This window comes from Cygnus olor, chromosome 3, assembly GCF_009769625.2.
Source record: "Cygnus olor isolate bCygOlo1 chromosome 3, bCygOlo1.pri.v2, whole genome shotgun sequence".
In the NCBI taxonomy this organism is placed as follows: domain Eukaryota; kingdom Metazoa; phylum Chordata; class Aves; order Anseriformes; family Anatidae; genus Cygnus; species Cygnus olor.
Genome location: NC_049171.1, coordinates 111,518,913 through 111,545,564, shown reverse-complemented (window position 1 = coordinate 111,545,564; position 26,652 = coordinate 111,518,913). Strand labels below are relative to the sequence as shown.

The 26,652-nt window shown below is 39.7% G+C and overlaps 2 long non-coding RNA genes across 6 annotated transcripts in view; both read left to right on the top strand.

Annotated features, from left to right (window-relative positions):
* LOC121068125 overlaps positions 1-26,652 on the top strand; it is a 187,148-nt gene that overhangs the window by 56,920 nt on the left and 103,576 nt on the right. Inside the window, exon 1 of one of the 5 annotated variants that reach the window (XR_005818626.1) lies at positions 11,083-11,207. The exons of the other annotated variants lie outside the window; for them this stretch is intronic. This is a non-coding gene — a long non-coding RNA (uncharacterized LOC121068125). Of the gene's footprint in view, positions 1-11,082; positions 11,208-26,652 lie in introns of those variants that run through there. 5 annotated transcript variants of the gene reach the window in all.
* LOC121068137 lies at positions 23,429-24,366 on the top strand. Its single transcript, XR_005818648.1, has 2 exons — positions 23,429-23,602; positions 24,085-24,366. It is a non-coding gene; the product is annotated as an uncharacterized LOC121068137 (long non-coding RNA).

Below are 26,652 nucleotides of genomic sequence, written 5' to 3'. Positions count from 1 at the left end.
TTTTGCCCCCTTTATCTAGATTCCATTTTCTTAAATGAAATCATCCAGCTTCTCTGAGGGGAAGAGTTGAATTGTTCAAGGTGCATGATTTGCCATGACCTTACAATTGTGCAGGACCACAGTCCGTGGTGTTCCATGCAAGTGATCAGAAGGGGCCAGGCTTGCCTTTGAAGTGGGGTAGCTTATTAGGAATGTAGTAAGTTGTATCAAACTTTCCTTCCAATTAACTGTGTCTTTTCTACATAAGCATGTTCTTTGTGTTGTGGGTTGGGTTTTTTTTTGAGTGAAATTTACTGCCAAATCTATGTTTTAACTGACTAGTATAAAGTATTTTCATTCCAACCACCTATTGATTCATCTAAGTTCATAACTGAATACTCATAACTTAGAAAATTTATGGAGTTCTAGGTGTCCAATTTATATGGCTTATTCGTTTTATAATCAGGGTGTGGGTTGTTGGTTTTCTTTTCTTTCTTTCTTTCCCCCCCCCCCCTTTTGGTCTTTCTGTTCTGCTTTACTTACTAAAACTGTTGCTGGTATTCTCTACTGCTTCCATGGGACCCATCGTATGATTGGCTTTGTGTGGTTTTGATTTAATCAAGAGGAAGATGAAAGTGGGTGTGTGTTACTTTCAACTCCTTAGCCATTTTGCCATCCATCTTAGTCAATGTGTGGTTGCCCAGGACACAGCATTAATGATAGCTGTCAAAATAATAGTCAGAAGGTTAAAGGTCAAGAAAAATATGTAAAAGACTTCAGGGTGAACCAGATGATAAAGTAACTCATTTAGGCCATTAAATGCTGGCATAGTATGGACTTGATGGGTTCATGGGTTACTAGAAGCAAGAAGAGTAAATGGGGACATCTTCAAGTAGTTTACTCTTGTTAAAAGATGAAAAAAGATGATAATAGCATTACCAAACAAGCGCACTAAAGGCAATTTTCTTAATTACCGTGCTGACCCAGCAGTGCACAGAAAGAGGTCTTGTTATTAGAATGAGAGCTTTTACTTTCAAACAATATTAACCCTTCTTGGTACCGTATGTCTTAATTAAGAGTATTCTTGGAAGTTCTGCAGCTGTCAGTATTTTTACATTTTTCTTTGGGTTTGCAAACCAGTGGGTCAAGAAACAATCCATTGTGACTGACTGCATTGTTTAAGTAGTCTTTATTTCATTTTAGTTCTTTTTCCAATAAAGCTATGAATCTTATGTTTATGAAAGGGGCAAGCCTGAACAGCTAGCTTGCCTCTTGCTGTATGTATTCATACAATTTATTTATACTTTAGCAGTCCTGGATGTTAATTAATCAAAGAAGAGCTTATGTGATATTATACTACACAGAACTCCATCAAAAGAGCACTGTGAAATTGTTTCTCTTTTCCTTATTTTTCAACAATGCTTTTTATTTAGAGTTGTTTAGGAAACAGTATAGACTTATTTTCCAGAATAATCTAGGTAGATAAGTTCTGGAAACTATTATACATTTCTTGAACAGTGAAATTCCATGGAAAAAAAATCACTATCTACAACAGTGGGACATGAATTAGTAATTTCCTCAAGCACTTAAAAAAATTACAGCAAGATTGACATGTTTTGTACATGTTGCCTCACTTCTGTTACCTAGCTGGTCATGGATTTTGAAGACTTCATCCAGACTCGAAGACTTTTCAATATGTTGACAGCCTTTCATGCCAGAGAGGCTGGTATTTTGACTAGTTTCTTAATGTGTCTTCTCAGTAGTATTACTTTGGTCTTATGTAGGTTTAGTTAGAATTTATCCTATGTCAAGCCCAGCTATTTTCTTCTTTTCGTCACTGTGTTGTAGCTACGTTTGGTGGAGAGAAAATACAAACCTTGGCATTGGCAATTGGCATTGGGAGTCCTCTTTCGACATCTAAATAAAGACATGCAGATACAGAAGACTCTAAGGAGAGCTGTGGTATGTTACTGGGAAGATCATTAAAGAGAAAAGCAGCAATCGTTTGCAGTTGTCTGAAGTTATGTCATTGTACTACTATGCTGAAATCACAGTACCATGTAATAACATCAGCGGTACTGAAAACTTTGGGAAAGTCAATACCGCTACTGTGACCGTCATCCATTGCTTTGAGAAGGCATTTCATTAGTATTGATAACTTGAGAGGGGGGGAACCAATAAATCCGAATGCAATGATCGAGGCATCTAGAGTGTCTATAGGTCTAGAGCATCTTTCTGCTTACATCTCATTTGCCTTCCCATCTGCCGTCAGAGGACTTTTCAGTGACTGTCCTTCAGAGTAGCATGTCAAGCAACCTGTTTCCAGTCTTGGAAGCTAGCAGAATTATTCATAGCATCATAATGAGACAAAAAGCTATCAAGGGATTGGGTTTATCTCCCCGTACTTTCTTATCTACGTCTGTCTTTGGAGTATAGATCTACTGCAGAAGCAAATGCTCTGATTTTTCACACTTAACTTCATGTTTGTTCAGTCCATGGTGATTTTGGTGTGGGGAAAGCCGGGATTCCTTCTGGAGGAAGATAAACTGGAAGGTGAGTTCCAGGTGCTCACTACCAATGGACCAAGCTTCCCACATTGAATAATGACCAATCCCCAGACAACTGTGTAAGCAGTAGGGAAATTTGGTTCAGGGAACCAGATAAAATATAGGTCAAAGTATACCCTCTGCCCCTCGAATGCATGTACTACAGATGTAGAGCCCTCAGCACCAGCTGCTTTAATCTGTTGATCTGTTCTTTTCACAGCAAACCTCTTGCTAATGTAGGCCAAGCCTATAGCTGAGGCATCTAATCTGATTGTCTAAACCGGCATATTTTCTGTGTGGCACTTGGTAATTATTTTTATTATTATTATTATCAATCTCTAGTATACTGTACTAATATTCCAAATTCTATTTCTGTTAGTACCGTAATATCTCTCATAATTCCTACTAATGTCAAAAACTGCTGGGCTTGGCACTGTAAAGAAATAGGAATTTGGGCAAGACCTACTTGAAAGAGCATACAGCTTACCTCAGTGCAACTGAGTGAAAAGTGTGGAAAGGAGGGTTTTTTTCCCCACTTTCCTGGGAGACAGTTAAAGTGTTTTGTCCAAAATTAAACAGGAAATATCAGGCAATAATACTTACATTGAACCCAGGAACCTTGAAAATTATTCTGGGACCAAAAGACATTGGCAATCTTGTTTTCTGTGGGCTTGTTAACTATAACTGTGCTGTGGCAATTGAAAAAAAAAACAACTCAATTAACATAAGGCACGTTTACACTATCTGTAGGTTTATAGCAGAGAATTATACTCCAGCACTATAGGGAGTTTAAAATCGTATATCTTCTGATGTCTGCTTTGCAAAAATTGTTAGCTGACCAGGCAAGGAACATCTGAATGGCTAATGGAAACTTTCTCTTCCCCCTAAATGGGGCAGTTGTCTAATTTGTTTAGCTAAACTACATTAGCCATACTGAAAGTTTTATTATCACAGTCAAAAGCAGGAAGCAGGGAACGGACATGCTGTATTTTTAAAATTAAAGCAATTTTGAAAAACAAACTCAGTTTCTTATTGATTAGTTCAGTTGTTAGATTAGAGGCTCATTACTTTTAATAATAGGATAATAGTAGCTAGAAATGGAAGAGATCTATTAGATCAGAGTCCATCCCCATTACAAGGGCAGGATATAGTCAGGTAGATGTGGATGGATGTATCAAATATTAAACTCATATGACACAGTAAATCCTCCGTTTCCTTCACAGAGTGCTGATGCAAAGAGCTTTGACACTGAGTTGTTTACTCTTAAAAGCAGCTTCTGAGCTACCTTCTGGCCAGCTCTCAGGCAGATGTTTAGTTGGGAGAGAAGGATCCCAGGAGCCCCATGAGGAATAAAGGCATGGCTTTGCCTTCTTTTCCCTCCCAAACGTCTCTGCCTGCAGCCTCTGGGAAGCGTGTTTCAATGTGAGCTCAACGCAGCCAAGAGATGCCTCTACACGACTGAAGTCCTGCTCCAAAGTTTTGTTTGGGGAGTGATAAATTGATTGTCTGTAGAGCCTTGTGATAAGGGCCTTCCTGAAGGCTTCTTTTCCAGCCAGTACTCCAGGCACCTCGTCTCAGTTAGCTACATAGCTGCTGCCTTTTTCTCTCCTCTTTAATACTGAATTGCTTTTTCAGAGCATGTGAAGAAGAGCAGTGGGGCTGAGAGGTAGTTCCTCTTTGCTCTGCAGTGACAGTGGGCTAACAGGGCGACATGGGAGACCAATGTGCCAAATCCAGTGGCATGTTAGTTTTTTATGCACAGTGCAGCATCTGCCACGGAGACATTTTGAGTCAGGTGAGATGCGCAAGAAAAGAGTGCATACCAGATGAATCATTTTTCCCATCTGCTCAGCACCTGGCTTCAGGTAATTGATCTTAAACCACTCCAACTCTCTGCACATAAGTTTTGTAGCAAACAGGCCTATTTGGAATTGCAGTCCCCTTCCCCAAAGAGCCAGTCCCCTTCCCCATAAACTTGGGTTGCGTTTTTTGCTCCGTTCTATTTATGGGGAGTGTTGTGGGGCTTTTGTTGTTTTTTTTTTTGTTTTTTTGTTTTTTTGGTGTGTGTGTGTGTGAACATTATGCAAAAGGCAATGGGGGTGGAGGTCTCATATCACCCATGATTTAGCTTCTGTGAAGCTTCATAGATTAGGAAACAGGAAGGTTTTCCCAGATGTATAAAAATACCCACTCTTAAGAGACTGCCTTCAAGGCAGTCAAATTTATTGGGCATATGGGGGTCATATTGACTCATTGTGGTTTTTTTTCCATTTATTCTCTACTCTACAGTTATGATGGTGGAGAATGGGAAGGCCTTCAGCTTAAAAGACTACTTCTTGCACTGCTTTATCTCCAAAAAATGGAGACTGATGGTGGGAAACAGTCATACTAGAGCGGACTGTTGAGAAGTGGTAGTGTGGCTAGTTGGTTCAAATATTACATAAACTCTATACCACTCCTACAGTTCACTGTCACTGTTAATACTTGTGTCTGTAAGGAGTCTTTTTATCTTCTGTAGGACTTTTGTAGGTCTACCCATGTGTGGAAGAGAGTAGCATCCATTTACTGAGACTACTCAAACAGGTGAGGAGGCACATTAAATTCAAAAAGACTGGTCTTGTGCATAAAGATTAATCATGTCACTAAGCGCCTGAAAGATTTAAGGAGGAAGTCAGTCCTTTTGATTCTGTCCTCATATTGATTTGGGGGAAATTGCTAAATTTAGAGCAATTAGACACATTGAAAGTAATTAAATGCAAAAGTGCTGTAGCAATTAAAATGTGAGTCCAAGCTGCATGTAGAACAGTTCAAATATTTTATAGTGTTTCTTGATTTCCTTACAACTGCAAGAGTTTTTCCAGATTTATGCCTTCTGGAATTATGAAACCCCCATTTGGTTCTTTAAATTTTTTCCATGGTCCCCCTCAGTGGTTTCTGCTGTAAAATGATTTTTTTTTTTTAAAGTAAGCATGGGCGTAATAATTTTAAGTTGCAGTGCACTGCACATGCCCAGAAGAACCTCGATCACTTCCAAATTCAAGGACTAATAAAAATTGGAAGCACTCCAGTAATTTTAAATTACTTTGCACATTGAAGAGTGATTTAAAATCATTGAACTGATTCAATTTTTTTTATATATGCACTTCAATTTGGAAGTGAGTCAGACGGACAGCAGCATGCTGGGGAGGTTCAAGACATATTGAAATAATTTAAACATTTTTAATTCAGGAAAGAGAGAAAGGAGGAGTAATGAGGTTCCTAATAGGAACCTGGACAACACCCCCAACTTATTGCCACTGCTTGGTTAGGAGTAGGGTGATAAAGCAGTGAACGGGTGAGCAACATGATCAAAGAGTCATTCATTCTAGTATTAGAGTGGTAGTAGCATAAAGGACCATCAAAGCTGGTGGGATCTGGACAAAGCCCTGTGGTTATGCTGTCTTTATTACTGCTGTTGTTTTCAAAGAGATTTACACTTCTGTGGGTTTTGTTTTTCCTCTTGCAGATCTAGCTGACAGAGAGGACTTGAATGGCTTGGGGAAAAACACACACGTGTGCATACATGTATGCAAATGTAAGCAATATGTAATTTGGCTTCACAACATTTGCTACCTGAGATTGGTGTATGTGCAGAAAGAAAAAAGCTGGCATATGGAACTGCCTGGCAGAATGTGAATATTACTTCAGCATTCATGCACATATGCATAAAATTAAAATAGGAAAATGCCTCTATTTTGCAAGACAAAGACAGGAAGACCAATCTGAGGTTAATACTGGTAAAGTTCCTCAATAAGAATTTGTCATGTTATTCTGCAGAAATAACAGAAAAAAGGGGATTTTTTCCATCAATAAATTGCTTCATTCCTGCACAGCATATCCACTAAGAATGTATGCTATTAGTATCATAGTTGGTGGGGTTTTTTGAACAGAATGACAAACTAAAGCCTTCTTATGGAGGTTGCATGTAGAGGGGGATGAAAAAAGAAAAAAAAGAAAAAAAATCAAACCCCATCCCAAATCCAAAGAAACAGACATGTTTCTATGATTCTATGTTTATCTGTTCTAGAGGAATCAAAGGAAAGTGTTAAGAGCAAGGTGTTCAAACTCATGCTTTTCCTTCGAACACTAAATCATACTTTGAGTAGGATTTTGGTTCAGGGGTTCTGTTTTAATCCAAACTGACATTATCAGCAGCAGGGTCTTATAGTAGTCACATTAAAAAATATAAAAATACCTGAGATAGTATGCTCAAAAGTGCAATAGCAACAGAAAGATGGGATTTCCTCTTTGCTTTCTATCCTGTCTTACCTTGCACTCTTTCTTGCATCAAGGGAGTTTCACTGTGGAACAAGCAGGATCCATTAAGTCAAAATCCCACTTTGACAGTATGAAGCATACCATGCATCTCGGTGTTCCCACAGAGTTTCTTGCTGTGGTTTATAGTTGGCATAAACCCCAGGTGTCTGCCTTCACTAGAAAGTCAGGGTACTTTCACACACAGTCCTGTACATTTGGATGAAGTGACTGACCATTAAAATCGACTCAGCAGTCATTGCAGACCTATTTAACTTTGTGTCAGCTGGGCTGGGGTGAGTCTTCCTCTAACCATGTATTTAACTGTGGCCAACTGACAAGATGTGAAAGATAGTTTTTCTTGCACGGCCGCATTTCTTTTTCGTGTTGCCTTACTCAGCTTCTTTAAGGTGTGCTCCAACATGACCTTGCATAGTGGTAAAACACCCAGCTCCTGAGGGAGGATTGCCTTCTCCATATTCTTTGTTTTGCTTTTTCTATCCAGTATACTCTTCTCACTATGGAAAGCAGAGACCCAACCGTTATCACAGTAACTGGTCTCCATGATTTTCCAACACTCTGCTGGGATAATCATCTTTTTACTTCCAGCTACAAAAGGGCCTTCCAGGAAGGACTGAAGTCTCCCCTGGTGTCCGGAGTACTGGCAATCTCAGGTTTCTGACTGTCATCCTTTTTATTTCTCACTTTGTGAATTTCAGTTCACTTCTGTGTTTTTCACTGGTGGATCAAATCTTGTATCCATCTACCTCCAGTTGTGTTCAGTAGTATCTATTGGTTCCTGGTTAGGAACCAGTTATACCCCAGAGTACATGTAATAAACCAGTCTAAGGCTTCAAGTGGAGGGTTTTCATAGGCTGAAGGCCTGGCTGTGTGTGCCACATAGAGCTCATCCATGCCTACTGAGGAAAGATCTCTGATGTTCAGGCAGTAATTAGCTTTTCTTCTGCTGCTTGGGTCTGGACGTAAGCAGGAAACCCAGTACAGATGGCTGGCACATGGGGGCTTAGGATCCCTTGGTAGAAAGCAGATGCTCCCAGATGCTGAGTAAAACTGAAGATAAGCATTAGGCAACCATCAATGGCCTGCTCTGGTCTGAGTTGCAACAACTTATGTTTGGCAAAAGATAGCTTCAGAAGGCCACACTGCTGTTTATCATTCTGTTTTCATTCATTATGTGCAGTTTTTGATTCTGAGTATATATTTCATAAGGTGATTTCTAGTTCTCGTATCATCTTTCGTTGTGTTCCTGTGGTTTTGATAATATGTGGTTTGGTTTTTTTTGGTTGGTTGGTTGGTTGGTTTTTGTTTTTTCATTTATATAAAATTGGATAACCTCTGAGACACTAACATAATTATTGACCTCTATAATGGCCACTTTACTTGAAGTCATCAGAGAATTTTGCAGTCCAACAAAATACTTAAGGAATGACCCATTGACAGGTCCCTATTACTAAACATTCAGTAAGGGAAATGCCTCATTCCTCTGTGAATCTCATTGCTGTCCTGCCCTCACATGCACAGCAATCAGACACTTCCCTGGTTTATGCAAGAATGTTTGCTTTTACACTTTTCTCAGCAAGACTAATAATATTTTCACTTGAAGAATCAATCAATCAAACAAACAAACAAACCACGTTAAAAACTATTCTAAATATGAAAAAGACCCCCCCCCCCCCCGTCCCTGGTAGCAGTTTTTCAAAAGTAGGAATACAAATATCTGGCACTTGGAGTAAATTTCTCCACTCAAACCCAGCAAAAATAGTATTGACAACTCACCTTTTGAAACTACTTAGGGTTTCTTTAAGGAAGGTGGTCTGTCTTGCAGAGGCAGCAAAACAATGCAGTAGATGTGGTGGCTATTCATTTTCATTTAGCAGATAAATCAATACTCACATAAAGCCTGAGTAACTTGTTGGCACTAAACTATGCAGCTCCATTTTCACTGAAATTTGTCAAGCTTCAAGCATGTGGGCTTTCTTATTTTTTAAAAAGGGATACATGTTTTCATGTTGCATTACATGAAGTTGTAAAAATAAACAGTAATAATCAAGTTATTAATTCTCTTTGTGTATTCCAAGAGGAAAAGGTTTTCTTAACATAAATAAAGTAGAAGTCAAAGCAAAAAGCCCCGCTAAACCTTTGTGTGGGATTGAGAGGGGGATGTTTCATACTCTGTAGTTTACAGGCGTATGTTATGCTGTACACACCGTCTGCAAGCACTTTAGAAAATCCTGGATGCTTAGCATAGTCTTAAATCAGGCGTATTGCCAATTGTGGATTAAGTAGAGGATAGCTGGGTCATTTTCCTAGGAGTTCCTTTACAGTTCAGTCTCTTTTCTTGGTGTTAATGCTTTTACCGCTGTTGGGTGAAGGGAGGAGAGGCTTGGAATACCCTGCCCCAGGGCCTCCTAAACTGTACATCTGTCATGGATCATGTCATGGAACAGAAATGTTTGTTTTTGCTCCCATTCATTTCAACTGGCAGCCAGTTATTATTAGAATGAAAAATTAAGCTATTATGCAGTGGAAGCCTTGCTGGCTCTATCAAATTTATGGAGTTAATACAGCAAAATTATCCTTTATAGTGGGTATAAGCAGCTGTATGTATAATGCAGGCCCCTTCTTGATCAGTCCAAATACAAAATGGCAGCCTTGTTTTCATTATCATTGCTAAAGCTCGGTACCAATGTCACCATATTTCAGAAATTTCAAGGGGGTGGTTACTGAGTTAAGAGTAGCATGGGTGACTTGGTTAAACATACATCTCCATCTGATCTTTAGGAACTGCAGACATGGTGAGCTGTTTTCAGAAAGGGAGAAGTAATAGAATTTCTCAGGACTTCCCAAACATTTATTCTCAAGAGTCCATATCTTTTTGTCTGATTGGCTGCTCTTTTTGTTTTGTTTTGTTTTGTTTTTCTCCAGTATAATGAGGTAATTTGCTGTATCTTTTACTAACAAAAGAGGTAAGTGTTGTGTTTTTATTTATTTATTTATTTATCAATGCTTCATATCCTCTTGAGAATCTGAGGTCTGAAATCCTAATGACTCACACACCCTTTATACATGAGGCATTCTCTAGGAACAAGGTGCCTGGTGGAAATAGAAGGGGATGAACTAAGCAAAAGACAAAGATAAATGAATAAACGGAAGACACATCCAAGAGGAAAACAATTTTAATAGTACTTATGTGTCCTTGAAGCTATACCCAGTTTGAAGCTATACCCTCAACACTGGGTACTGTTAACATTAATGCTGCACATGGAGGGCAGTCTATTGTTCTAAATTTGGCTTTTTGTTAAGCTAAAGAAATGACAGATTCACCTCTGTATTGCACACACTTTTACTAGAGATGTTTATGATGCCAAAAGTTCACCCCCGCTTTCTCCAATCACCCCAAAAATTAATTTATTGAAGTTGTCAAGATGGGTTAAGTGGACTACCTGCCCTGTTACAGAATGGGGCATGTTCTCCAGATACACCGTTTCTTGGTCTTACTGTACTCACTTGCTGTGAATAGACCAGTCATCTTTGGAATTAAGCAATCCTTTTACAAGAGCTGAATCACAGGAAGAGAGAATAGAGAAATAACCAGCATTTGAGTGAGAGAAAAGAAAAAAGATGTTCAAAATTAAAAGAGCTTTTTGAAAACCTTATAGAGATGTAAAGTACTTGAAATTCTGAGTCATTCAGTCACTCCGCCTGAAATTATCCTCATGGAGTTTATCAGTCTGTGTGTACCAGTATCATAGGGGACCAATTAATTGCACTTCTAGTTGCCTTTGAGCTATTTTGAAAGTAGGAAGAACTCATTTTGTAAATGGTTTAAACAGCAGTACAATCATTACCTACAGTTTCTGGCAGATATTTTCTTTATAGTAGATGGAAGGATAGAAATATTGTTATACTTCATGATTGCTAATGAATTTTGAAGAGAAACATAATAAAAAGAAATTACAAGCTAGCAATTAAATACAATATATAGATATTAAAAACAAAAATGAAATTTGCTGTGACACAGCTCTTGTCCAGAACACATACAATCTGAGTTCCTTTCCAGTGCTTAAAGAAATTGCTATGAGGGGCAGTCTTGAGGAAAGACAGTAAAAGTAATAATAATAATAACAATATTCCTTGGCTCTAACAAGTGAAAGTTATTTGGAAAAGAAGCAACAACCTCATAAAAAGCAGAGCTGGCATTCACAATTTGTTGGGAGCCAGGTGTGGCTCATCTTCTAATGAAACCCATGGTTAGCACAGGCCTGGAGATGTTAATGGAAGGCAGCTGCCTATCTACTGCAGTTCTCTGCCCCCACCTCATTTTCCCTTGTTTGAAGTCCCTCTCTGACCAGCTTCCTGAGGAGCCAGGTATGTCTAAACTCTGCTCGTCTTCTCCTTGCTGCCTCTCTTTGTTATGGGGAAGGTGAATTTTCCCTTGTGTCCTTCTGAGAGGCTGCTGTCTTCATCTGCAGCGTGTGGAAGTTTTCTGGGTGTGGCAGGGCAGGGTTGCATCTAGTTTGGGAGAACGTTATTTGTTTTGCTGCTGGCATCTTGGCTCTAGTCCTTGGCAGGTGCTTCTTGGGGTAGCACCAAGCATAGAAAACTCTTCTAATCCTGTTGAGCAATGAGGAGGGAGGCACTGAACATTTCCTGGCCCCTCTGTAGGATTTGGGAAGATCAATGCCTGGATCTGGCAATCCCTTTCAGCGGGAATTACTTGCTGGCTATCCAATTCAGGATTTGGAAAGCAATCCTCATATCGTTGCCTTTCATTTATATGAGAAAACCCACGTGAAAGGAACACAGAGATACTGATTCTGGTTTCTATTAAGAAGGCCTTTTGCACAGATTCGGTTCAAGATATGAAACTTTGGCCCTAAAGGATTTTTATGCCAGCCTAACAGTTCCTGCTATCCTGTTACAGCTGTACAAACAGGCTAAAGTGCTAAAGACAATCAGGACCAAGGTAGTAATAAAGTAAAATAATTGGTTCTGCAAACAACTCTTTATTGATGATGGGCGTAACAGCTATGTAGCAATGTTTGGTGGTGCTGCTGGCACAAAACACAGAATATTTTATTCTCCTTCAAAAATGGTAGGAATGCAGTGGGATGCTTGCAAGTTTTGACACAGGAGCTAATTTCTACTATTATCTCGACCTTTTTAAAAGGTATAGTGAAACCTTTAAGGAGGTTTTAGATCAATTTGGAAGGATTTACCTACTGAGTTACTAATACCGTTCCCTTCTTAAATTATCAAGGGAGACGACAGAGATTTTGCATTCAAACACTGCTATAGCCAGTTCTTGCAGAGATCGTGATTTTTGTTAATTTCTTATAATCCAGAATTTGTAATGAAATGAAAGTCGAGGTATCTTTCAGATTTAGATGAATTTTAAGGTCACAAAATGATGATTCATAGAGGAATGACGGTCTTGTGAGTTTTGGAAGTGCATAAATCCTGGGGATTGTGTTACTTCTGGCTTAACATTTTTCTGTTCATCTTGAAGGGATATGTTTTCATTTTAGCCTATTAATCTCGGTATATCTTTTTTTTGACACAGATCTATTAGGAATTTTAGAGAGTACAATATAGGCTCCAGATGCTAGGTGTTCCTTCATCTTTTTGGTACACACTTTAATCCATAACAACCAACACATTTATTTTATGAGCCCTCACAATCAAGAGAGTCTTAATATCCTTTCTGGCAGGTTTTCACTCTTTGATTTCACGTTATATGGGGGACTGGTTACTTTGAACATACTTTCAAAAGCCTCAAAAGTAACTCCTTTATGGTAACTTTTTTGTATCTCTATGGTAAATTCTGTTTTGCTTTTAAAATATGCTCACAAGCACATGTATGGAAGCATAGCTGCATTATAAGCTGAATGATAACGCATGAGATTGTGCGCTGGCAGTGTGTTGTGGGTTGACAAGGTTGACTGTTTCACACGGAGTGACCAAGCCTCATTAGAGATGTCCATCATCCAGGCACAGCCTCCCTCTCCTGGTTTCATGACAGTCCCAGTACTCAGCAGTGAAATGAAACACATGCTGATCAAACCGCCGTGTTGTCCTGTGCTATCGGTTGGTACTTGCAATATGTCTCTGCTACAAAACAGCTCTGTCACTGGGATCTGCTGTTACTGCAAATGTAACTGTAGGTTTTTGCCTCTTCCTGGAATTTCAGGCTATATGTTCTTGGTTCAGGCCATGGGTTTATTTTGTTTGTTTATTTCTCTGAATGAAGTTTAGTTGTATGCTCATTTTCACTAGGCCGTCTCAACTGATGTTAGATTACTGCAGGCTTACAGAAGTGCAACTTTGAACAGATTTTGGCTCCTGCTGGGTGGAAAACTTCCCTTCCTTTTTCTCGTCTCCAAGTCTGTGCGTGCCTATGTATCTCCTTCAGAAAAGCAACTGTTGGACTTTGTAAATCCTACCAGTGAAAAAATGTGTGCAGGGTAAAGCAAGCATGATTACCCATCACTGAGCTTGACAGACAAACATCTTCATTTCAGCGATTCAGAAAACAAATCAAATAAAGAAGGAAACCCTCTGATGAACTCCTCCCTTGCTTCCCTTCATCCAGCTCATCTGATGCTGAAGTGAAATACATTTCTACAAGTACAGTCAAGCCATAAATCGAACAATGAATATCTTGTCCAGTAAAGCTCATGTCCCAGCTGGGGTTTTCAGCAGCAGCTTGAGCAACATTTCTGAGGGGAAGACCTTTATGAAGGAGATTAAGGAGTGCCCGCATTCAGCAGGCACTGCTCTTTTCCCATCTGACTGAAGGAATACTGGCTGGGCATGAGATCCTGGCTGCTCTCCTGCATTCAGAGGAGAAGGTGCCAGCAGATTCACACTGTTTATACACTCGCTCCAGGAGCTTGGGAACACTCGTGGGTGAGTGGGGCTGTAGGGTCACCTCCCTCTGCAGTGTGTGGTTTGGGGCAACAGAAAGGTACTGGAACAAGTTTTTGGTGTTTTTGTGCCTTGTTCTCTTCATGTATGTGTCTTTAAAAATCTGGGCCTTTCTGCTGGAAAGTACAGGTGTAGTTGCCTGTTGCTTGTGGCCCCTATAAGGGGTAGCATAACAGGGATTTTGTGCTAAATTCTTGTCCAGACTGTAACTTCATCCTCTCATAGTCTCTAATAGTGCCAGGGGTACAGAGGTACCCTGCAGATCTGCTTTTGAAAGCCCCCTCCTCATGATGTGATTTACACATGCACTAATGCAAGTCTTTTGAGTCTGCTGTGCGATGGAAATGGAATGGACATACAAGGCAATTCTAGTATGCCACTCAAGCTGCCATTTTACTCATTTTCTTACTTATTTGGCCCTCTTTGTTGCTAAATAACTGGCTTCTGCATCCATATTGGTGGTCCTAAGAGGGGCCCAGGGAAAGAGAGAAGTCCTGCTGAATGTTGCGTACTTAAAAAAAAGCCCACACAGTGCTGCCCACTTTTTTTTTTTTTTTTGAAACTGCTTGGTTTCTTGCCAGTGGCTTGGGAGGAGGCTGGATTTTGACTGTTACATTTTTCTTTTGCAGTCAATAGAACGTGTTTGAAATTTATTAGTTTTGTTTCTGATGAAAATTAGGAAAGGAGGGGTGTGGGGTAGCAGGTTCAATGCTAGACTGAGGCTGTGTTGGTTGAAATGTTTTTGCTTTGCAGGTAGTTGTCCTGTTCCATTTGGTAGTTGCAAATCCATACCAGCAAGCACCTTGGAATTGTAGTGGATTGAGATTTGCACGTTATGTGCTGATGATACGTGAGGTGGGGTGTGCTCTACATGCTCGAGGGAGAGCCTGAGCTGAGCACCAGATTTTAATGTGCATTCTAACTCACCTGATACTGGATTTGACTTCAGTACCTCAGAAGGAAGCTCAAGACCCAGATCCACAGTCCCATTGCAATCTTCAAAGCCTCTCTTTAAAGCAGGCTAGAGATAGAGAAAGCAGCAACAGGACTAAGAGACAGAGTGTGTATGTCAGATTGTCCCCCCATGCTAAGAAATCTGAACGTGATTCATGTTAACACTACTGTCTTGCAAGTTTGGATGGGGATAGCTCGTAAACTTCTGTGTTTGTTCTGGTAGTGGCTCTTTGGTTTGGGGGCTGGAAACAACTAACCCAGGTTTTGCTGCGGCCATTGCAGTACGCTAGCAGAAGCAGGGAGGCTTGCGCATTTTTAGCCATGCATTCTGCACGCAGATATGCAGATAATGTCACCGAAATCTTGCCCTGGCTTCAGGACCCTGAGCTAATTTTATAACAATTGACTGTGACTTAAACTAATGTTGCTAGGGTGCTGTCAGTGATGCTGAATAAATAGGGAAGGACTTGAGGAGAACAGCAAACAGCAGCTGTGATGACTTTTGTTCTGAAGCTACCTCTGCATGCCAGATTTTACCCTCCAGGCACAGCAGCAGAGCACAACTCCCACCTGTTATCTCTCACCATTGAGGCTTGCTTCTTTCTGTTTAAGTTAGGTTAAATATTTCCCCTTTTCCCAGGATTCAGAGCTCATCAGCCCAGCTGTGGCGCACAGTCTTGAAACACAAAACAGCTGGAGACATAATGTGAACAAAGTTCACCTTTTCTTGTTTACATTTGAAAGCTGCTGCTCTGTTTATGGGATGATGCATTTGTTTAAATGAATGTCCAGCTATTATTGATTTTTCCTCTCCTTTTTTTCCCTTTTTTTATGGTTGTGTCACTGGTGTCGTGCAGCAGAGATCTCTCGCTTTAGCACACCTGCACACATATTGACTGTGGAAATTAGGCCGGGCTCTCCCTTCAGTTGCCGTGGTGAAACTCAGGCATGGATTTACCAGACAGACCCCATGTCCTTCCTCTTGGCATCCCCACGGTTCTCTTATTGGGCATGCTCCCACAGCACACCAAAGGTCACCTCGGTATGTAGCCCCCTCTTCTTGCCTTCTTTCTCCTCTCACTTTTGCCCCATCCCCTGCTCATATTTATATCCTTCTGTGGTGAAATTCTGTAAGAGGAATCAGGGACAGCAATTGAGAATTTCAGCCTCTTGGTGCATGTGGAGAATTGTTAGCTCACAGATTGCAAGGCCTGCAGGCACCATTAGCATCATCTAGTTTGCTCTACTGCCTAACACAGGGTGTAAGACTTTCAGCCAATAATTTATCTGACAAGCTCAACAACCTGCATTGAGCTGAGGTTTCAGCTTTAAGAAAGGCATCTAGCAGTGCTGCCCCTTTCAGAGGTTCTCTTTAGCCTGATTCCCTTACAGTTAACGCTTTGGTTTTCTTTTGAATTTGTCTAGCTTCTGCTTTGAACTAAGTAACTTCTGTACGTTTGGAATATTAACACAGATCCAAATTACTGCTGTGATCACTTCATGTATTTTTAATACTGATCTACAAAGGGAGCTGTTTGAACTGCTGAACTTTTGTAGGTCCAGTAAAGACAGGTGGGATTTAGCTTGCATTCTTCTAGAGGAAGTAAAATCCCGTTGTGCAGGGTCCATCCTGTGTCAGGAGAAGAAAGAAGTACCTGTGCTGGGCAGTTCAGCATATGAGATGTCCATTTCTCTGTGGAGGTGGCCTGTATGATCATAGTTGGTTAGACAAGGCACTTTTCCGTGGTTAGAGATGGGGAAGATCTCTCTTACCACTACAGAATAACCTACTTAGAAGGAAAGTTACTTCCCAACTTCTCGGAGAAAAGTTGGCTTATACCTTAAAACCTGGAGATTTATGTTCTTAAAAATGTGTGTGGGTTTTTTAATCCTGTCTAATGTAACTATAGATGGTCTCCATAACCATATAAATCCCCCGTTATTGTTTGATTCCAGCCAAGACCTTGGCCTCAGTGATATCTAGTCGTAATGAGTTCCACTGAGTTACAGTGAAGCTAATTGTGTTTGATATGGCTCCAGTGCTCAGTACAGGGAATAAACTCACTAGGCATGGAATTCACCTCCGTCCAAAAGACTTAAATAGTATATCGTGTGGGTCTTCTGCACAAGCCAACATTTATTCTTAGCAAGCTAATTGTACACATGACCTGTCTCATAGTCTGTTTCCTTCTTTTAAGGATGCATCCTGCTCTCCCAAATGGCAAGATAAGCAAATGAAGGTTGAAAATACTTGTTTAAGATGCAGGCTGAAACTTCTCCAAGTGTTGAATTTAATCTATGGGGAATACTTCCCTTGAGAAACTTTTATTTGAAAAGAGAGTGTGTGTGTGTATGTTTGTTTTTAATTTTTGCTTTGTCACTTTTGCATGTCACTTCTTGTCTGGGTTCCAGTCTAATTACAAGCAGGAGCTACCAGAATAATAATTTTGGGAGATATCGCTTCTGGGAAAACATTTTTTTTCTCTCTTTTAAAGAGTCACAGAGGTTAAAGACTTATGCTTGTAGTGTGACACTAAATCAATGGTCTATCCCTCAGACCATTAGAATTTTGTGCTTTCCAGTGGATATTAAAGAAAATCTGAAGTTCTTTCTTCTTGGAGAAACTTGAAGTTTCTTTAAGGAGAAAACAAGATCACTTCATCAACCCTGATCTTTTGCAATCTAACGAACGAACTTACACTTACTTGCCTTGGAACTCCTAGTGCTGTCTTCCAGATGGTCATTAAAATTGATGTCATGCATGTGCGTCTTCTGTCTGGTGGGTTTCATATCTTGGAGAATTTCAGGGGATTCTTCAAGGTGATACTTGGACTGTCCACCATTTTTCTGCTGGCCTGGAACTTGAATACCATGAGAATATTAACTCTATGCAGTTCCCTGAGGCCGAAGATTTAAAAAATAAAAATAAATAAGAAAACCTCAATAGCGCATATTTGAAGCATGGTTTCTCATACATACCTTTTGTTCCTCATTGTTCCTGTTCTTTAGCCATGAAAACATCAGATTCCTGTAAACATGAGAAATCCACGTTCCGGTGAAGCCTGTAAAAGTTGTTGAAAGGCCATCTTCTTCTTCAAGTTATAGTAATATAAATCTGGAATAACTCAATTTGCTTAATTTGAATTGCGTGAGTTGACATAGGTGTGGTTGACACTGGAAGTTGGCTAATGGTTCTGAACACCAGGAAATAATGAGGTCACACTTGCTTCTTGTTCCAAAGACAGCTTGGTCTTAACTCCAGGTGAAGCCCCACCAAAGAATTGATTTAGAATTGTTTTTTTGCACCTGTAATGCAGCCACAGTTAACATCAGTATAGAGATGTCAAAATACTTGGAGCCACAACAGCAGGTTTAATCGTTATTTCAAATGCACATAAAAGAAAATTCCCTTTCCCTTTTCTCAGAGTAAAAATAAGAGTTAGACATATGAAAAGGTATGCTGAAATCCCTATAAAAATCGACTGCAGTTTTGAAGTCTATTTGAGAATTTTCTATATTATTTCTGAAGCATTTTCGTATCAGATTCTATCTTCCCTTTTCCCTTAGACAACACTGCGAACAAGTAACTTGAGATTTTTATAGGAAGTACCATATAAATGAACTAAGTTCCACAGAACTGTAATAAAACAAACCAGACTCAAAAAAACTAACTCCAGCCTTCCCATCCATACACTCCTTGTAGGCTTAAAAATCCCAAATCGTCAGCAATAGTCAGCGTGACTGCACACACGGACAAGTTGTGCAGTAACAAAAAGTAGGAGGTAAAACAGCCCAACAGTTGTTCTTTAAAATAATCCTTTTTAAAAAATGTGAGGAAACCCACCACGTAAAGGACAGATTGAGACCAGTAGTTGTATGGCTGAGGAAGTGTGTTGTTCTCTTTCATTTTTATGAAGGCCATTCATGAAATTCTTTCCTGAAATACTTAACGAATATCTCCAAATACTGTTTCTGCAGAAGGACTTGGAATCATTAGATGAGATTTTCTGAAATGTGGTGAACTCATTGGCAAGATTATTTATTTTAAAAGAAGGATTTCTGTTTTGCTTTGCAAGAGAACTTAGACCCTCAACTTTTTAGTTTTTTAAGAATGTGAGTAATCCTGCAAGCATTTACACCTTAACACTTTCTGTTCTGCATTAATGCACGCAGCTATTGACGTATTAATTCCATTGCATCTACTCTGAAAAGGTTTTGTATATACAATTTCTTGGACATGTATGCCCTTATTAGCCTATCTTAGGATTTTTCAGCATGTATCCATATGCTAATAGCAATTTCTTTATGAAATATAAACACTTCAGTATTTAATATTAGACATTTTAAAATATTTTAGTAAATATACAAATATCTAATAAAATTAATTTGAGGATTTGCATATTCAGGGAGTACTTGCAGTACTGAATTTTCATAGTTGTTTTTTTAAAATTAAAACTGATTTGTGGAGCACTAAGCTGGGCTGAGCTTCCCCTTGTTTACTTTGGGCAAGCTGAGTGACAAAATTTAGACTGTTTAATGACATTTTCTTACACCAGACAGTTTTCATTATCCTGCAATACATTTGCAGTATGGTGACATAAGCTGAAATAGATTGGATAACCACTACCAGTGTTAGTAGAAATATTCCATTTGCAGTATTTCTAATGCTGCAGCCCTTGGTTGTGTTGCCAGTGGGATTTTCAGAATGTACATCACTGACATAAGACCTCTGCAACTGAAGTCAGTGGAAATCTTAAATACTGAAATAAGAGCTGAGTTTAGTGAGCGAGAGCTCTGAAAATTCAAAAACAGGACGATGGTGGTTTATTAAATAGATCGTGCTGTCTAATGGAGTTTCGTGAGCATTCTTAGAAAGACATGCAGTTACGCAGTTACACAGTTACATAGCTACTTTACACTGTTGTGACCTTTCTTGGGGTCTGGTTGCCAAAACTATATCAAATATGGTTTCTCTGCCAGTATGGTGAAGTTAATGATAAGTCTTCCTTGCTCGGTGATCCTCTCTTAACGTCATTATATTTCTTCTATGCTTTTTGTGTTCGGGAAACAACCTAGACTCATTCTGGGAATAAATCAGGATTATGTAAAGAAAGTGGCTGTTATTTATGGGACTCCGTGTTCGCTGGTGAAGCAGCTGAAGTGTATGTAACCAGTGCAATGGGAATGGTCAGGAGGAGACCCTCGAGATCGCAGGAGACATTTTCATTTTCTCACTTCCCTGCCTGGCACCTGAAGAAGAAATTTTAAGGAAAGCCCTGCTTTGTCTCTTCAACTTCAGACAGAAGCCAACCCACTGGAGATGCAGGCAGGAGAGAATTTAGCTGCTGAAGTCAAAGAAATATTTTCTGATTAGGTGTGAACTGATTTTATTATTTTTCCCTAAAGGCTTTTAAGTTGACCAACTTTAGGTAACTTTTTATGAAGTACCAAAAGGCATTTATTTAATGCCAGAGCAGCTGCTGACAAATTTCAAGCTTTTATTTCAAAGCATGAAACAGTTAAGTGGTTGGAAGAATATTTTTAAGCATGAGAAAAGCCAAGTAATGTGGAGAGCTGTGCATTTATTTTGAGATGTCTGTAGCCCCAGTTCTCATGGATTTTAGTTGGTGTGATGAGCTGGCCAATTCACGTGATACCTCCCAGCTTCCACATCAATATTTTTCTGCCTTAAAAAATAAAAATAAAATTAAAACACCCAAATCTGAATTTAAAATAAACTAACGTCAGGTGATCTGTATTAGAGATGCTGTGTATAATTCCTGTGCTTGCAGAAACAGCAGGCAGCTAGAATTCTGACTTTGACATGTAAGACCAAAACCAGATCCAGAAAGGATCACTGCATTTGCATGGGGTCAAACTTCTTTCATTTTGGATAGTGTTAAGAGAGATAGTTCCTCATTAGCAAGTCCTATGCAAGTCCAATGTTTTCAGAGATATATTTTGAGGCTTGGGTATTTGTGAAATACAGCTGATTTTGAGACTGAGTCCAGCACATAAAGAGCAAAGCTTGTAGTAAAACTAAGCAAATTTGCAGGATGTCTTCCCCCATAGTTTTCAGCCATGACTAGTTAATTTCTTTTTGCTTCTCAGGATTTTAGGAGATCAGAGGAAGGCAACTTAAAGGAACAGGATCTCAAAAGCTTTCTGGAGTGGCTGCTTACTGGCTTTCTGAGATGTCTTTGAGCTGAACGCTGGAAAATCTAGTCTCCTAAAATCGCTAAGAATATGACTTGCAGCAGGTTATCTCTCCAGGTCTAACTTCTCTTTCTTCCTGAGGAAGATTTCACTGGGAACTGATTTGATCTTAGAGAAATGTAATTTGCCTAAAGATTCAAATGACATGGGTTTTTTTTGTTTGTTTTTAAAGGGGAAAAAAATAAATATGGTTATTGGAGGTATTCTTGACCAGGGTTTGTGAAGGTGCTGCTGCTGGGCCTTCCTGAAACAGTCTCTGTTACGTGAACTTAAATTTATAAACCAAACACATTGCCTTGATCAATAATCAGGATAATAGAATATTTTTAGGAACACTTAGAAAATGTAACTCAATGTGACATGATTACTCATGCTCACTTTAAAAAAAAAAAAAGTCAATCAATACTAGTTATCAGATTTTCTACAAACAAGAATGGTGAAGAAAGGGAGAAATTGCTTATAAAACATAGCTACAGTGCAGTCTTAATAGTTGTTTGGAAAATACAGACTTAACTATCAAACAAATATATCTATTGACTCGCTGCACTATCAAGGCTGTGTATCAGCAAACATACACGATAAATGACACAGCACTTAAGTCTTGAACGTGGCAGTGTAATTTGGATATTCTCCTGATAAGTGATTGTAGCATGATGGATTAATAAGTTATGAACTGAAAATACTTCTCTGAAGAATGAATCTTGGTCATACTAGATGGAGAAGGAGAATGATGATTGAGTTGTGCTGATTCTGCTAAAGAGCCCCAGTTATATATTAAGGCAGTAAAACTCTATATGAAACATGGGAGGAATGTATTACTAGTTAATTACAACAGCAAGATATGCCATTGAAGGGATTATTACCATATTTTATGATGACCGTTTTATCACCTCCTTGTTTATACTTTTCTTTGATAATGAACTTTTCTTCTGAACTTCGGAATACTGAATATTTGAGCGTTAAGTATTGCATACCTTCTATTTAATAGGAACAGTTCTTAATATAGGGAGTAAGAATATAAATGCAGAGTAATAGAAAACACGGGGGGGGGGGGGGAAATCCTAGACGTTTTTTGTAAGTATATGGTGTGTCCATGCAGCAGTAGTGTGGTTGGTTAGGTTTAGTTTTCCTGGTGGTGAGGATGTTGTCCGTAGGGATGTTGTAGGGACTACAACGAGGTATGGAAAGCAAGAGCTAGGCTCATAGCAGAATGCAGCCCTGACCAATATGCCCTGCGAAGCTGTTGTTGGATTTCCAGGCTGGTTTCAGCAGCACCTCTTCAAATGCTGATGGCTGAAAGATGAACATCTCTTGCTTTAAGTAGTTGGACAACTGTTTGATTGCTCCTTTCTATAGGAAAATAATCTCTTCATGGACAGCTATAAGTGGCATCATTTTTCCTTTGGGTTCCCATTGCTCTCTCTGTATATATTACACATCTGGACTGTAAGTGAAACTTGCTCATTCCTCTGAAACATCTGTTGTGTCCTGCTGCAGAGAAGGCCTACTTATCTGCTGCTTTTACTGTGCAATGTGTAATTGTATTAAGTCTTTGTTCAGCAGCCCCAATTACAGCTACAGTCAATTCATATCACAAGAAAATAGTTCAGATTATCTGAAAAAAAAAGGTTGTCTTGTTTCAAAACTGGGCTGTTTCTATTAAAAAAAAAAAAAAGAAAAAAGCAAGATGGGGGAAAAAAGGTCAGTGCAAAAGCATAAAGAACTTTTTCTAAGGAGAAATGGTAGGATGTTTCTGGTTAGAAAAAGACTATTGCTTTCTTCAGTTTAAATTATCAGCCCAGTTATCCTGTTTATGCAGCCACTGATAGAGAGGCCTGCACAAACATGGAGGGAAATATAACAGACCCTTCTAGAAAGAGGAGGAAGGAGAAAGGAAAAAGCAAACAATGGTGTAGCATATTCTTGAGGCTGAGTTCTTCTACTTCTGTTCACAAAATTAGCATTGTTGTTTCTGCTGCTGAACCCTGGGGAGGCCAGAAAGAGCTGGGATGACCGATACAAGTCACCTACGGAGCTCTGAGCGTAGTGAGAGGTGCTCAGCTCAACTGGTGACAGAGAGAAACCTTTTATTTGCACAAATGCTTCTCTGGGTGCCCAGAGGATGCTCTGTGTCTCACCGCCTGGAAGACTCAGTGTGAATTGCCCTGTTCCCAGTGCTCTGTGCCCAAATGCTAGCTTTTTCTTTCATTCCTCAGGCACCAGATCTTCACCTGGATATTTTGTCAGCTTTGTAGAAGAAAGTAAAAGAAAACAGTTAATTCAGACTGGGATTCAAGGGTCTGGAGTCTGAGTAGGAAGGTTATGACTTTTTAAAGGAGAAGAGACAAATCCCTTTGCCCATTTGGGTGGCGTGTGTGTGTTGCTTTTTGTTTTGGTACCACACAATGAAGGAATGAGTCCTCTTGATGCGAAGGATGGGGGCATCAGGCGTCACTGCTACAAGCCTGTGTGGGTTTGGGTGGGTGGTTTTAAGCACCTCTTTGTTCACCATTCAGAAGAATGAAGAACATGGAGAACTTACCTTTTTTTCTTCCTCCAATAGCAGACCAAAGCTGGAGAAAGCAAGGGAGATGTTCACGCAAAGGAGAACTGGCTGCATTTTACAAATACCCAAATTGCGCTATCGGAGCATTAAATATTTATCAGTGAGTGTCTGCCCATTGAGTACTTCGGTATATTTAATTTTTTTTTATTGTTATTGTCTGTCTGGCCTTGGACTTATCTCCTTGGCCAAAGGTATAAGATGATTTGTGTCATAATTGTATGGCATGTGAAGCAGTGCTTAAGTTATTCTTGAGATTCAATTAACGAGGTAAGAAAAGGGCAGAGGTATGGGAGAACGCTTTGCTAAGCTGCCTTTTAAATTGTGTACCATATTGAAAAGGCAGCTCTTGCAGAAGTAGTTTTTGTTTCTGACGGGCTGCTCTGCGTTAGCAGCTCAAGAAGCAGCTGCCTAAAATAGGCAAATAGGAGGAGGGCGTTTGGGGCCTGTTTACAGAGCGCGAGGCAGTGAGCTGGGGGCTGTGCATGTTTCCCAGGCTGCTGAGGGCAGCAGGGACCACAGAGCTGGCTCTGATAAGGGCTGGATGATAACACACTCATGCCGTTTTCCTTCTCTGGAAAGTAGGAAGGCTGGGGAGCTGCAGACTGTTTGCGACACATGGCAATTTGCTGAAAATTACTATTTGCAAAATAGAGAGGACCTGTTATATTAGCAGAACTGACAAGAAAATAAACAACTGCTTTTGTTGCCGTTGGTCTAAAAAAAAAAAAAAAGCCTGTGGAACTAGGGAAGACAGATGCAGCGTTGGCTATTATTTACCAAATCCAACTTATTTAAATGCACTGTCTTTGATACTTAATAAATGTTGTAGTGTAGCTTTTCGTGGCTAATAAAACTTGGTTTACATTACACCCCTTGTCTGCTGTGATTTGCCTCCTAGGGCTCACTTAGAGTGCATTAAGAAGCTGCACACAAGATCAGGGTGATTTGCTGCAAAACTTAAATAATTCATTTATGCACCACTGCTCTCAGACAGTGTTTTTACAAATGCTATAATGAGACAAGCTGTGAAATGTTTTACATGGCGGAAATGAGGGCTGCTGCTCAAGTAAAGTCTTTCTGCATGGATTTTATTCCTTGAAGTCTGTGAGAGGACTTTCAAAGCATCACGGTGCTGACCTCCAAAGCACGCTGTCCTGCTGGTAAGGCTGTTTGTCCTAACTCAGCAATAATATTTTTTGCCACGTCCTTTCACTGGTGGACCTGAAATGAGCGCAAGATGCTCGAGGAGTGCAGAGTGGAAACTACAGTTTGTTATTCTGCAGAAAAGGCCCTTTTCTGACTGTGATTACGCCTTGTCTGCCGTAGCGATACTCTTTCTTCCTCTGCTTTCTGCAGTACACTTGACTCTTTTTGTAACAGGCATGGAAGGAGTTGGAATGATCAAAGTTAAAGTATACCTGAACTGAGCTTCGCTGTCAGTGTTGTTGACAACTCCCATGATGTTAGCTCTAAATTGTCATCCTCTGGAGTGAAGTTCTTTTGTGTAGCTATAACCTTCAGTACCTCCTCCAAAAGCCTTCTTGACATGAAGAAGAGCTCGTAAGTAGGTCCTGCACCTGCACTCTCAGGAAACAGTTGTCCAGGCATGTAAAATAGCTCTATTATTTATCCTAAATGTAGAATAAGTTTTGTTTTTATTCTAGTAATTTGGATGGAGAAGGGGGGATAGTACTTGTGGCTAGTGGAGCTTGTGTGACCTTGCCATCATGTTTGTATGCATATGAGGATGTAGCTGTTAACTGCAAGATCAGATCTTATTTGTTCTACAGGAAGAGCAAATTACAGAAGAATTAAAACATAAACAAATTAGTCTTAAATTAGTAATTGGGTAAGAGTAATCTGTTTACAGTATGTCTGACTTTGCCAGGAAGAGTATCCAACAGTTTACATTTCCCATGCACATCTCACCACTGACTCACTCAGTGAGCATAAGATGAGATAGGTCAAAAAACACTAGGTGTAACTGAAACTGCTGGATGGATTTCGTTGGAAACTTACTCCTTAGCTGAGTGTTGCTAGGACCCACTCTTCACACTCCAGTCTCTTTTCCTAAGTAATAACTGATCTACGTAACGTAAGCACTGCTTTTCATATAATGCACTAATTGAAATAATGCATAATTAGGAGCAGATTTTATTTTTAGGAGTAAGAAAAAATGCTCCATTTTTTCACACTTTAAGAAGTTAGGAAAAGATTTTTCTAGCAAAAGATTCTAAAACACTTTGCAATTGTTTGTATTTTTGCTTGGCTGTTGCGAAATCTTGGAGTGTGTAAGGGTGATGATTCATTGACAGAATGAAAGCTGGAGGAGAAAGGAGAGGATTTTGAAAACAGAGTGTTGGGTTTGCTACTAGGTGGAAGTCCCTTTGAATTTGTTTGTATTTCTGTGAGCATTTTCTCCCCACTTTTCAACCAATTCTGAATCTGAGAAAATTACCAACTGTGCATAGATATGCAGGAAACGAGCTAAATTTGTAGTGTAAACATTTTCAAATGAATATTTGCACAGTACAGTCTCTCAGCAATGCATTATCCTCTTGTATTTGATAATCAGCACATATCCCTTATGAGTTGCGTTGAAAGAGAAGAGAATGACTCTCACTAAACTCTAATTATCCTCTCCTTTCTCCTGGGAAGAGCTCTCTTTAAGCTCCCTTTTGTGATCTGTTTGGGGTTTTGCAGTCATTCCACCTCTTGATTGCTCTTTCTCCTTGTTTAGCCTCAAAGTAGGCGCTCCGATGGGCATAGCACAAGCCCAGACAGCTCCATGTAGGGATGTCAGTTGAATTTCTGTAAGGCAGGATTGCCCAGGCCAACCCCCAGATTCAGAGCAATTAACTTTCAGCTGAGGCTTTATGCAGGACACAAGGTTGTGATGATACATACATATTTCTAGGCTTAGGACCAGGAGAACAACATATTTCCATTAGCCCCCCAGTACTTTTGACTCTGTTCACTCTGTAGCAACATGAGTCAGCTGTTTAAGCTAAGCAGTGTTTCTAATTCACCCTTTTTCTAATAAGCACGTACACATAACGTGAGCTTCCTACACCGATTAATCCGTGTTTCCTCCATATGGCTTGTAGATTTTTATTTTCTTTTAATTCAGTGCAAGCTGCTGAATAGCAA